The sequence below is a fragment of the Periplaneta americana genome, chromosome 2 (genome assembly GCF_040183065.1).
Source record: "Periplaneta americana isolate PAMFEO1 chromosome 2, P.americana_PAMFEO1_priV1, whole genome shotgun sequence".
In the NCBI taxonomy this organism is placed as follows: Eukaryota; Metazoa; Arthropoda; class Insecta; order Blattodea; family Blattidae; genus Periplaneta; species Periplaneta americana.
Window position 1 is genome coordinate 163,638,627 of NC_091118.1, and position 13,687 is coordinate 163,652,313.

At 37.6% G+C, this 13,687-nt stretch overlaps 1 protein-coding gene across 1 annotated transcript in view; it reads right to left on the reverse strand.

The window, feature by feature from the left end:
* Positions 1–13,687, reverse strand: part of LOC138694747 (trypsin-1-like) — a 58,973-nt gene that overhangs the window by 43,683 nt on the left and 1,603 nt on the right. The gene's annotated exons all lie outside the window — the stretch shown is intronic.

Genomic DNA, 13,687 nt, shown 5'->3' on the forward strand with positions numbered 1-13,687 from the left:
ATAATGAAGTTCCTAAAGTCGTATGATTTGTAACAATGTTTCTGATAAGTGCGTAGTGCACCCAGAAGCAATGGGTAACAAATAAAGAAGGCTTGAGGACAGACGGAGAAAGACGGAACGACCGTGTTCTGCGATTTTTGTGAAAAACATGTACAGCTGTCAAAAGAAAAAGTGGCCGCTCTCCTGCAACAAAGTTCCCTTCGGGTATCTTCGCTACAATTCGGAGACAGGCGATGTTACATGTTGTTGGACCACGTTGCCTGATATCTACAGTTATAATTGAAGTATACTGTGTGTTATTCGATAGCATAATGGTAGCGTTCAGGCCTCTTATTCATGAGGTCCTGCGTTCGACTACAACCTCGTGCTTTTTATGTCCTTTTTTGTTCTGTTTTTGAGAGAGACAAACTAGACATAATGGCTCCTTTCTCTTTTATGATTATTTTAGTAATTAACATCAGGTTCATTAATATATTATACCATGATTTTATCATTATCATTATGATATTGTGGCTGCAAATGGAAAGAAAAAAGATTTTATTCTCAATAAAATATCTTTCGTGGCATAAACATAACAAATTTACTGGCGTCGGCCTTAAAACATTCAAACAATTAAGCGTTCAAAAAACAAAACAAAAAGCCACAATTCAATATTTAGTCTATCTTCCTCTTATCTCGATCATCTTGCAGTCGAGTGGGCATGGAATTGACTAGTCTTTGCAAATAGCGACTGTTCTTAGACACGATATTCCAGGCATTCTGAACATACACACATAAATGTTCTGTCCATGGGCAGGTCTTTCATTGCAAACCCAGCAATCTCCAATCTTTCCTATTTTCTGCCTTCCTCTTAGTCTCCGCATATGATACACATATCCTAATGTCGTCTATTATTCTTTTCAACCAGAGACCCAACCAATTCCTTTTTCTCTTTCTAATCAGTTTCAGCATCATTCTTTCTTCACTCACTCTTTCAAACACAATTTTATTTCTTATTCTGTCTGTCCACTTTACATGCACCGTTCTTCTCCACATCCGCATTTCAAATGCTTCAATTCGTTTCTCTTCATTTCGTCGTAATGTCCATGTTCTTTCCCCATACAATGCCACACTCCACACAAAGCACTTCACTAGTCTCTTCCTTAGTTCTTTTTCCAGAGGTCCGCAGAAGATCCTTCTTCTTCTATTAAAAGCTTCCTTTGTTCATGTTTGCAGTTTTCTTGGGAAGGATAGGCCTAAATGCGGTAACATCCCGTTGCTTTCCGCACACCACTAGGCCTATCTCTTTCGCATCTTATTAAATTCCAGGGGGCCCAAGCGTGGAGATGAGGAGAATGGATTTGACTAATTGGGCCCTCCGGACTTCACCGAAAGTCACGGCAAGGGTTAAATATTAATTCTATCAGGATGTTTGACCCGGTCAGAGACCGGGAAATCTCAATTAGCCTTTGCCCCCCCCCCCCGCATCCTGGACTAGCTTCTACGAATCATCAGAAAATCTTAGAGTGTGATTGGGCCAATTTTTCCGAAAATGTTTCCACACTTTTGCTCTCGTAGCTCAGCGGACGAACGTCGGAATTTAGATGTCAACGTCTCAGGTTCAATTCCTCGTTACTCCTTTTCATTTTATTGTGGTTCAAGATAGTATAATGTAATAATACAACAAGAAAAACTAATACCAGTATTATGCAACTGGATTTTTCCAAACCTAATATTAAATTTATGTTATTTATATCGCTAAAGAACGATTACAATATAAATAACTTGAATATTATTTATACAGTATCACTAAAGAACGATAACAGAATATAAATGATAAATATCGGTTTGTATAATTAATATATTGCGAAAGAACAATAACAATATAAATAACTTGAATATTGTTTTATAATGCTAATGAAGGAAAACAGAATATAAATGATAACTTGAATATTATTTAAATCGCTAAAAAACGATATCAATATAAAAACGTGAATATTATTCATATCGGAATTTCACAGATTTATTACAGATGTATTTAAGAAATTGTAGAAGAATAGTAATTAGTAACAGTGTCCTATTTATTCTTCTTGGAGCCAAATTTGTAACTTTTAAAAGTGTGGTTACTATGTTGAAGTGTATGTGTTGTAACGGATGCTTGATTTGTTATGTATGTGAGTCAGTTATGGGATGCTTGATGTCGTCGCAATGTCGTAATTATAGTTTGATTGTGTTTGTGTGACTATTGTGTATTAATTTATGATGTATGGTACGGAAAGCTGCATATTTGTGTTATAGAAGTGTTACGTATGTGTGTTGTTAATATTTTTGTATGTTTCAAATTGATACCTGATATTTGTTTTGCAATCGCAATGTCTAATTTACGGATTGTTTATATTTTGTTTACATCGCGTAAGCTAATTTAATTTTCTTTTCCATTTCTCTTTATGCTTATCTTTTTTGTGTATAAAACTATAGCCCTAACATACATATGTATAATAGGGCTAACCCCCATTGGAGATACAATAATAATTATTATTCATATCGTTATAATACGATAACAGAATACAAATGATGACCTGAATTTTATTCATATCTCTAAAGAACGATAACAAAATATAAATAACGTGATATCCATAAAGAACGATAACTGGATATAAATGATAATTTGAATATCATTTACATCGCTAAAGAACGATTAAAAAATAAAATGAAAACTTGAAGAAGGCCCGAACCCACGACCTTTGAATCATTAAACAAGCACTCTACCGCTGGTCTACGAGGCGCAGATATGGAACACTTTCATAGTTCAGGAACTGCTTGTACAAGCACATGCATCGTGTAACATCGCCGCGACCCGAAGTGGACTTTGAAAATATTCGCTGTTCACGAGTGCGGCCACTTTTTTTTTGACAGCTGTACCTATTTATTTAAATATTATAATTTGTATTTTGATAGTTAAGAATGCAAAGGTTATGTCAATCGGAAACCAGAAACTTGCAAAAATGTGAAATTAATAAAATCGAATATGTTAAAATTTATCTTCTCGGAAACTGTTTTTTCTCTAACAATTTCAAATGTACATTATTAGGAACAAAATATGGGCCTACTCTTAGACAAGAATCACCTTGTATGCAGGTAAGAAGTTTAAACATGTGTTCCCATATTGCCTAAATACAAGCACTGCACATGCGCACAGTGTTGTATCCGGAACTTTGACAAAATTGTTACCGATACTTGATATGTTAAATAAATTGATTTTGTATGTTTTTGCATATTTTTGGTTTGATTTTGCAATATCAGACTTCTTTTGTTCATATAAATCCTTGCCCTATTAATGAGAAAGCAATAAAAAAAAATTTCTCTTCAATATGTTATGCTTGTTCAATGCATCAATTTTCAATAAATTTGACTCGTGATTTCAATTGATTTTAACTATCAGTCAATTAGAATCACGAAACTGGCCGAGTTTTTTCTCCACGAGAAATTAAGTCGGTTCACTTCACGAGGTGTCAAGAGCTCTGCATAGCTAACCTCACGTCTTGGAAGCTCTCCAAAACTGGTACTTCTCCAAAGTCAGTTTTTTCAGGTGAAAATAGGCCTATCTCAAGTGGGCCGGGCCTATTTACAGTGAGTCGTGTTTATTCTTTACTTCGATTTCATTCTTACATGCAGACTCGTCGGTCATGGTATAAACAAGGCTTAAGATACATCATTGAGTCCACATCTGTGGAGTAACGGTCAGCGCGTCTGGCCGCGAAACCAGGTGGCCCGGGTTCGATTCCCGGTTGGGGCAAGTTACCTGGTTGAGGTTTTTTTCCGGGGGTTTCCCTCAACCTGACACGAGCAAATGCTGGGTAAGTTTCGGTGTTGGACCCCGGACTCATTCCACCGGCATTATCACCTAAATAACCTAGATGTTGATACAGCATCGTAAAATAACCCAATAAAATAAATACATCATTGACAGGAACGCACATTCATAGGTTCTAATAGCGCCTGTGGTAATGATGTCATATCCGTTACAAATATGATAATAATTAATCAATGTTATCAATTTTGGGGAAGGCCGATTCCAGACCATGGGAGTCTCATCATCCACCCACAACAGTTTCAAGTCAGAAAAAGACAAAATCAGTTCTAATCTATAGATTGACAAATCGAACTGAAACCCTGAGAGCTGGCTGTCTTGGGGAGGAGCAAGTGAGAAAGCACGGGGGGAAGGGAGAGAGCACTATGTACTATGTATGTACTTGCAGGTCCACTCACAGTTTGTCAAACCTGCTAACGCTGATCCACTCACAGTTCAGGTCCACATTAAAAGGTTGACTAGTTGCCTGCAATGCTAGCATACCTAGCCGACAGTCGAGGCAAAAATGAAGAATCCGTTATTGTGGTAATACTGGAGAGTGGTTCTTCTATTGGTCGCGATGCCCACACACACACCCTCTCAGATATTTACGTGATGATTGGTGACTGAATGACGAGGAGCGAGGGAGAGAGAAGAAAGAAAGAGAGAGATTCCAGAAGTTGGCGTGTTTTACGGAGTTTCACTTGAAGCTGTCAAACTATAAAACATACACAAAGGATACGAAAACAGTTGAAAGTTATGCATACTTGCCAGCAGTCAAGTACACTTCGGTGAAGTACAGTTTTAAAGCTGCATAAAAACGACGGCACTCCAACCAACCTAAAACCACTGTGTCAAGAATGGATACTTTTTCCACTGCCAGTGTTGTGGCCCCGTTACCTTGACAATCACGGCGACATGCCGGCTTCAGGTTGCGGAATCCTATGTGCTTCGATCTAGTATTAGGAAGATCCTAAATGCCCCTGCGATGTCTGAATGATTAGACTATTAGACCTTCGGCTTGTCACGCTGACGTTCATTATTAAACTTCCATTATGGCCTGGGATTATTCCTGTGAAAAATCCATAGTGACACTCGTGGCATACGAGGTCGCAGTTGGGGTTTTCTCGGGGTTCTCCCGTTTCCCCATCTTAGGCATCAACACCATTCATTCATCATCCCATGGTGTTCCCCGACGCACGGAGGAGGCTAGCCTAGGACGAGTAGGGTTGCCTGTTCGATGCAAACCTTAGTGAAGTCAGCCGGTGAGGGTTGGGAATACGCCTAGCTTGAGGGCTAGCGCAACAGATCTTCTAGGTCGCAGTGCTGAGTCGTAGTGCTTCCCTCCTGAAATTCAATTCATTCAAGATCCCCAATAAGGAATCAATTTATATCAAGCACGGAGAAGATCTAGCAAAGTTCTCTATAAATATCTTATTATATAGAATATAAAAATTAATAACCTGTAAAAGTTACACGAACGAAAACATATTAGCCGCGGTGTACACAAGAGATATGCCGCAACTTAAACGCTGATAAAATACTCCAAAGTCCACCGAAACTGTAACAGCAAAATAATAATAATAATAATAATAATAATAATAATAATAATAATAGAAAAAATAAAGAAGTAGATGAACCGAAAGATTAAGTAACAAAAAAGAAAGAAAGAAAGATGAGAAAACGAATAAATATAGTCAATCTACAGAAAAAGAGAACCAAAGAAAGCACTTCTATGGGGTCTATACACTGGTAAACACGTGGTTTTACTTTCTGCTTAAAAATACTTACAATTTAACAGTCGGGAAGTATTTACCTGTATGTCCGTATGTACGGCTGTAGTTACGCCATATTGACTGTAGAACATCCTCCCATTTCTTCCCTTTCTCAAGATTTCCCCGACGTTTTCCTCAGTTGTAAGGCGAATGTCAGGCAATACCGCCGCGAATCATCGGATGCGTCTTACCAAAATACCATCTCGTTATTATAAATTCCACCGACAAGTATTACGTACAATATCTTCAGTCTACGGTGCGTTCGAAATAGGGAGGGAAAAAAAAAGACTCGAACAACTTTACAGAGAAGTACAGCGTGTCTGCCGTGAACCTTCGACATTTGAAAGTTTATTTTTAATTTAATGTCAGGATGTATAGCTGTGATTCTGTTTGGAAAACAATCGCAGACTCACAAAGTTTATGTAGCTATTTAGTAGTACACGCCAGAGCCATAGTAACGCTGCAACAATGAATAATTTATAAAATAGCTGTGATTGTTTGGAAAATGATCGCAAACTCACAAAGTTTATGTATAGCTATTTCGTAGCACATGCCAGAGCCAACACCACCTAGATGTTGCCAGAGCCATAGTAACGCTGCAACAATGAAAAATTTATAAACTGGCGACTCCTAATGCAGAGACAAAATCAGTTATTCAAGTGCAAAGGTTCTTCCTTCGTGAGTACAATAAGGACCCGCCGATATTTAAGACTATCAAGAGTGATGTAATAATTTTTTGGGTAACGGTAGTGTGTTGAAAGGACACGGAGGTGGAAATCACGGTATGCAGAAAGAAACTAATGAAAATGTGCGGAGATCGTTTGAAAGGAAAAATCAATCGCCACATTCTGCGGATTTGGGGCTCCGAAAATTCAGATGTGCGTGGTAATCAAAGGTATATTAGGTTTATTAATTACGGCTATTATGGGTGGTACATTTCTTAGTGGAATTATTTTTCCTACTCTACTGATTTGACGTCCAAAAATTAATGTTCGGTGTGGTCTTCTAGACAATCACATGACTGGGCCGTTTTTATTCACTGAACATTCTAGACAATCACATGATTAGACCATTTTTTTAACTGAGAACACTAACACTGGTAACATTTACTTGAACATGCTTCCGCTTTTTACTGTGCCCAAGTAGCACATATGCAGCCATAATTTTCAGCAAGACTGTGCCCTGCCACATTGGAGTTGTGACGTCCGAGATTATCTAAATGAGACATTCTCAAATCGCTGGATGGTGTGATAGTCCTATATTCCTTAGCCCCCACGTTCTCCCGATGTTACCCCACTAGATTTGAAAGAGTGCATAAGAAATGCCATACATCTGTCACAATAAATATGCTGCATGCTACATAGCGTGAAATCGAGACAGACTATAGACATTCTTCGTACTACAAGGAGCATGCATATTCAAGTGTACTGAACTGAAAACTTTGTGAGTTTTACAATCATTTCCATGCATTGTATTATGTGTATACATTTTTTCCTTTACCTGTGTGTATGTTTAAAATGTTGCACGTTCATGGTGAACACCCTATGTAATAACAGAGGTCTAATTCGAAGCTAATTACACTGACGTGAACAGGCTTTAAAGTAAGTTTTAATTTATGGGAAGGAAAGTCTTGTGGCCTAGTGACCTATCATTAGCCTCTAACGGATAAGATCATAGACACGTCTGATTACAACCGCAACCGCTAATAATAACCTATTAATCACTAATACCACATCTCAATCGTCCGGTCAGCAGGAGAGATTACGCCACTTCTACACACGGCAATGGGGAGAGGCCCTCGGACAATAGTGATCAAATAATAACCACAGCTCATTGTAGTAAGATACTGATAATTAACTGGAAAATAAATATGTCAAAATTAGAGAAAATGTTCGCAATATTTCGAAAGTAACCCTAATTACAAACATGCATCATTCAGATATTACAGATATTTTAAAGTTGGCAGGTCAAAGGAATGACTCGTGTGTAACTCTTTCTCCTGTTCGCGGTAAGAAACGCTTAAACTTAATCGATTTAGAATACCGTGTCTTTGTTATCATCCCACAATCGCGTTTTAATTGTACGTTATAAATTTCACGATAGAACTTATAAAAAAAACATTTCATGTGCAATTACATGGAATAAGAACGTAATTGCACAGTACTTGACCTGCATCTTAAAATTGCAATTATTTTAAAATTAAAACAATTAAAATTACAGTTACAGGCCGTCGTCAGTACAATTATTTTAGCCTCCTAAATATTTGGCTCTTTCATTCGCTACATCTTCATTTTTGTGACAATGTTGAGCCAACACTAAGTATTCGTGAGTAGCGGGACTCAGTGATGATGTGGTCAGCGTAAGTCAAAGTCACATCAAGATAATCGCAAAGTCCGAATGACAGAGATAAATCTCTGTTTCTTTGGGGCTAATTGAAACCTGGCCCATTGGATTTGCAGCCGTACCCGCTCGCTACTTAAGCCACAATGTAGGACTCTAAGAATGGATCGTAATTACTTAGTTAATGACCCTATCAAACCACGAAAGCTATTCAGAGTACACGAGATGATTTCGACAGTAAAGTGGGGAAAATCAAAGTCCTTTGAGAAAATCTACAGCCATACGACCTTTGTTGCGTCGCAAAAATCCACAGGATCAACATCAGATTCTTTTCGTAAGAATTGAAAAGCTGACTAGGAATGGACCGGTGATGTAAAAAATAAAAATACATATACATACATACATACATACATACATACATACATACATACATACATACATACATACATACATACATACATACATACATACATACATACATACATACATACATAAATAGGCCCTAGAGAGTACATTAATATTTCTTAAAATTTAGTACATATGTAGCATATGTATTTACACTGTCGAATGGTTTATTGTCTTAAAGTTGACTTGCCATTTCAATTACATTAATGAGGCGCCAATACTGTACTATATAATTCTAGCTTCTCAACCAAGCGGTCCGAGGATCGATTCCCGATGTGAGTAATGGAAAAAATTGTATCTTCCGTCCAAGGGACTGGGTGTTCGTCCGTTGTCTTCTGATTGTCCTGTGGTGCCTCTGCGGTGGCCCTGTGCCATGCTAATCACACGACCAACGAGGCCCCCACTTGTGAGATGTCTAGTGTGTGATTTAGTGATTCGCTTTCCCCTATCCGCAGTGGCGTGTAACACGGAAAAACGGAAGGTTAAACCGACTAAGAAAGAATTAAGAATTATGCAAATCTGGCTTTCAGGTAAAGCTCCCTGTGAAGCAGACTTGAATAATTTCAAGGGAAAAATTGTTCCGGGGCCGGATATCGATCCCGGGACTCTTCGTTTAACGCACGAATGCTCTACCGACTGAGTTACCCAGGAACTACACCCGACACCGTCCCAATTTTTTTCCTTTATATCAACACAACTCAATTAGGCTGACAAGGCGCCAGAAACCCAACGTGAAAAGTTACTTTCTTGAGTTTAAATCCCGCTTAGGGCACGCATGTCTATTCTGCTACCTTAGGTTGAGTTCCAGCGTCATAATGACCTCATGTCATGAAGTCCTCTTTCTATCTAACTGCTAACGTCAGATTTTAAAAAGTTCGAATATGTAGATTTACAGCAAACTCCGTAAGAGATTTTCTCCTTCGAAGGAAATTCTTTAAAAATTATAAAAATGAACTTATTTATATTCGCCCGATAAAGAATGAAACATGGAAAAACAAACTTTCTGATATAGAAAATACATGTAATCAGAAAATATTTCGCTGCTTTTCCAGTGGCGCATTTTGATAAATTATAGTAAATGAAGCATTTTATGGTCAATGGAAATCTGCTTATTCATTCAGTAATATGTTTTTTCTTTTTTTTTTTTTCATTTTATGAACTAAATGTATTACATTACGTACATTAAAGTTCATATTGCTAACATAATGATGAGCTCATTTCGAACAGTCAATTTTGATTTCGGCCTCTATGAACGTAAGCAGTCGGTTTCTTTCTCTTTCTTCATCTTCCACGACAGCAGCTAATACCTAAAATTGTCACCTCTTCAAATGTTAAATGGATGTAATGCTGTCATTTTAAAACATATGTGTAGCTTAACTTAGCTACCATTTCGTGTCATAGCACATCATAGCATTGGTTAGTATAGCCTAGCTTACAAGCAAAAATTCTGATGGGTGCAGATAAAAAAGTTATTTTTTTTTCTTTCACAATGTTGATAATGCCAAAACAAGTGCTTATACGAATTTTGGCCACTCGACCGCAATTACGAGGGCCATAAAAAAGAAGTTCGCCAGGGACCGTTAACACAAAGAAAACACAATTTCATTTGAAAAAAAATATTGGTACAGGCATAGCAATATTGTTTAGCTATTTTTCAATACATTCCCTATCGGAATTCAGACATTTGTCATATCATGGGATCAACAGAGAGGTGCAGACGGCTGTCAAACACTAGTTCCGATATCAGGCGACTGAATTCTACGACACAAGGATACAAAAATTGATCCCATGTTATGGTCTCAATTCCAGTGGGGGATATGTTGACAAATAGCGCAACAATTGCTTTATCTGTTTGAATAAAATCTTTCCCTGCATTTGAGCTTTCTTTCTGTAAACGGGATCAGGGAAAATCATTTTCTGGACGGCCTCGTAATTGCGGTGGAGTGGCCAAAATTTGTATAAGCGCTTGTTTTGACATTATTAACATAGTGGAAGAAAAAATTTTAACTTTTTTATCTGCTCTATCAGAATGTTTGCTTGTTGGGTTAGCTTTTTGTGTGTGGTAGCCTTAATACTTGGCTTGGCTAGTCAAGGGCTGGACCCGGAACGGATTCTTGCACTCATGCGAGACTAGTACTTACAAGGAACGCCAAAAGGAGAGTGCTTGGCAGTCTTACAAAACGTCGAGTGTACGTTGGCAGATTCAGAGTTATAAAGAATAATTTACATTAAATAGTTTTCCAACCGAATGCACTAGCTACACTCTCTCATGCTCGCTCGTGCAGAGTGCAAGGGATGTAAGTACAGTCCACTGAACAACTATTTAATAACAATTTCGTCTATCCTGTACTTTCATTTTTATATAGGGACATCATTTTATTTTTACTAACATTTCTAATATTAACCTGGATATACCTTTGGATTAACGGTTGAGAACTGGAAACACCGTTTGTTACCCCCTTCCACGACTTGAATTCGGTGATAATGGCGTAAAATACAAACAAATCACTTTACTAGGTATAGGAGGGAAGAAAAGTAGTTCATCCATTTACGTAAACTAGGAGATATCGCGATTTTGAGTTTTATAATTTTCATTAGGTTTTTGTTTAATAAAAATACAGTACTGTATTAACAATAAATGTTTTTACTCACGAAGTGAGCTATCCATTCGGACGTATTCATTATGCAGTGTATATTATACTGTCTGCATCACATTAGTGTACAATATAGAGAATGAAGTTAAATTGAAAAATAATCATAATAGGCCCTATGGATATTTAAAATTTCTTTGAAAATGGTGGTCGTTCATTTCGATACAGGCTTCAGTTCTTTTGTGCACATTATCGCACTATAGACTATTGTACCTAATTCCAATTACCAGTTTCGTCCTTCGTACCTACTAGTAACTCATGTTGAAATAATTCTGTACCTACTCTATAAAAGAGTACCTTACGTACTGTAAATTCAATCTGCCCGATCCGAAAAGATAAAATTACTCAGACATGCTATCTACTGTCCGTCCAAGTGGTTTTGTTGCAGGGACGTAGAAAGAGGGGAAATCACGTGACAGTTAATTACTTAACGAGGTTCTTTTATTGAAGTTATTTTAAACAGTTGTATAATATTACGTAGACTTCCAATTCCTAACAGAAATCAATATTTTTAGAAAAGAGCTAAGATAGCCCAGCCAATAGCCTTTACAGATGGGCGAGCAGACACGGGTGAGGGAAACCGGAGTGCGACGTAGGCAAACGGACGACAGTACCTGTGCGAAAATATGATTCAATATTGAAAGCTTTTTCGTCACTGGAAAACGCGATCATATTTATGGAACGTACTATACTCACTACTTCAGTAATGTTTACTATGACCGTAAGGCGACTTTGACTGCATACGCGGCCTTGGTTCTGTGTGGAGGACGATTGGAAGTTTACTAGTAGACGGGGTGGGAGTGAAGTACATTAAAAAACTCAGATGCAATAAAAATTGTAGTAAAAATAAAATGATGTCCCTGTATGCAAAATACTACGTTACTACGGTGAATAGTAGCCATTGTTCAGACCACAAATTGATTCTTAATTTTCAGTAACAACATTTAATGTGCACACGGACGAAGCTGCGTAAAGGATTCTTTACCAGGTTCAAGCGCTCATACATACTCGCATATCTGATACCACAATCTCGTGGATAGAAAGTCCATCAACTCCATATATTTCTGTTATCTAATTGCGAGTAATTTAACGTCATCACTCGTATCAACTCTCAATGCAGCTGGTCCGATTGATTATTGTTCACGTCCCGTAATCTTGCTCATGCGAATTTGTCAATCTTACACTATTATTCACCTTTACAAAACAGAGTACTTGGAAAAAACCGTTTTCTCCTTTAACAAACCATTACTTACTTATGGCTTTTAAGGAACCCGGAGGTTCATTACCGCCCTCATATAAGCTGCCATCGGCCCCTATCCTGAGCAAGATTAATCCAGTCTCTACCATCATATCCCACCTCCCTCAAATCCTTTTAATATTATCCTCCCATCCACGTCTCGGCCTCCCCAAAGGTTTTATTACCTCCGGCCTCCCAACCAACATTTTATATGCATTTCTGGATTCCCCCATATGTGCTACATGCCCTCTCCATCTCAAAGTCTGGATTTAATGTTCCTAATTACGTCAGGTGAAGAATAAAATGCCTGCACTTCTGCGTTACGTAACTTTCCCCATTCTCCTGTAACTTCATCCCTCTCAGCCTCAAATATTTTCCTAAGCACTTTATTCTCAAACATCCTTAACCTCTGTTCCTCTCTCAAAGTGAGAGTCCAAGTTTCACAACCGTACAGAAGAACCGGTAATATAATTGTTTTATAAATTCTAGTTTTCAGCTTTTTTGAGAGCAGACTGGATGATAAAAGCTTCTCAACCGAATAATAATATGCATTTCCCATATTTATTCTGCGTTTAATTTTCTCCAGAGTATCATTTATATTTGTTAGTGTTGCTCCAAGATATTTGAATTTTTCCACCTCTTCAAAGGATAAATTTCCAATTTTTATATTTCCATTTCGTACTATATTCTGGTCACGAGACATAATCATATACTTTGTCTTTTCGGGATTTACTTCCAAAACCTATTTCTTTACTTGCTTCAAGTATTAACAAACCATTACAATTTTATTATAACAAAATATCAATAGAACATTTCTCACCGGTATATTGAGTAAGTTCGGAAGTTTGATTACCGAACCTGCTTCTCCAAACTAGAACTGGAGGGGGGAGGGAGATTTCGTTTCGATTGTTCCTAAAAATTAAGATCTTTCCATTATTTTTTCATCTTTTATATTGCCTCCTGATCATTTTGGTGTGGGCGAGGAAAATGCACTAACATCATAGGCCTACAGTCACAAATAGCGAGATTTACTTGGCATGTGATATACATAGCCACAGTACAAACATAAGACAAAAGTCACCTACGCAATCCCTAATACAAGTTCCGTAACGGAAATCGAATTCAGAACCGAGAGGTGTTTCTTAAAAGAGTAACAACTACTTTCAATTTCTTCGACAAGTCATACCACCTTTCCACGCTACAGACATAGCAAATCCAATGCAGTTCGAAGTACAAAATACAATTTCACACCATCTCGTTCTAGTGCCGAGATCATGAAAGCATGGAGCTCTATCTTTATATTCTACAAGCGCCTTTGTGGCGTATAACTTTACCTTTAATTTACATCTATGTTATGCTGGGCGATAAAACATAACACAGAAGCTACTTGTCCCGAAAGCAATGGTTTCTTCTTCTTCATCACCATCATATCAATTCAAGATAGTGTATG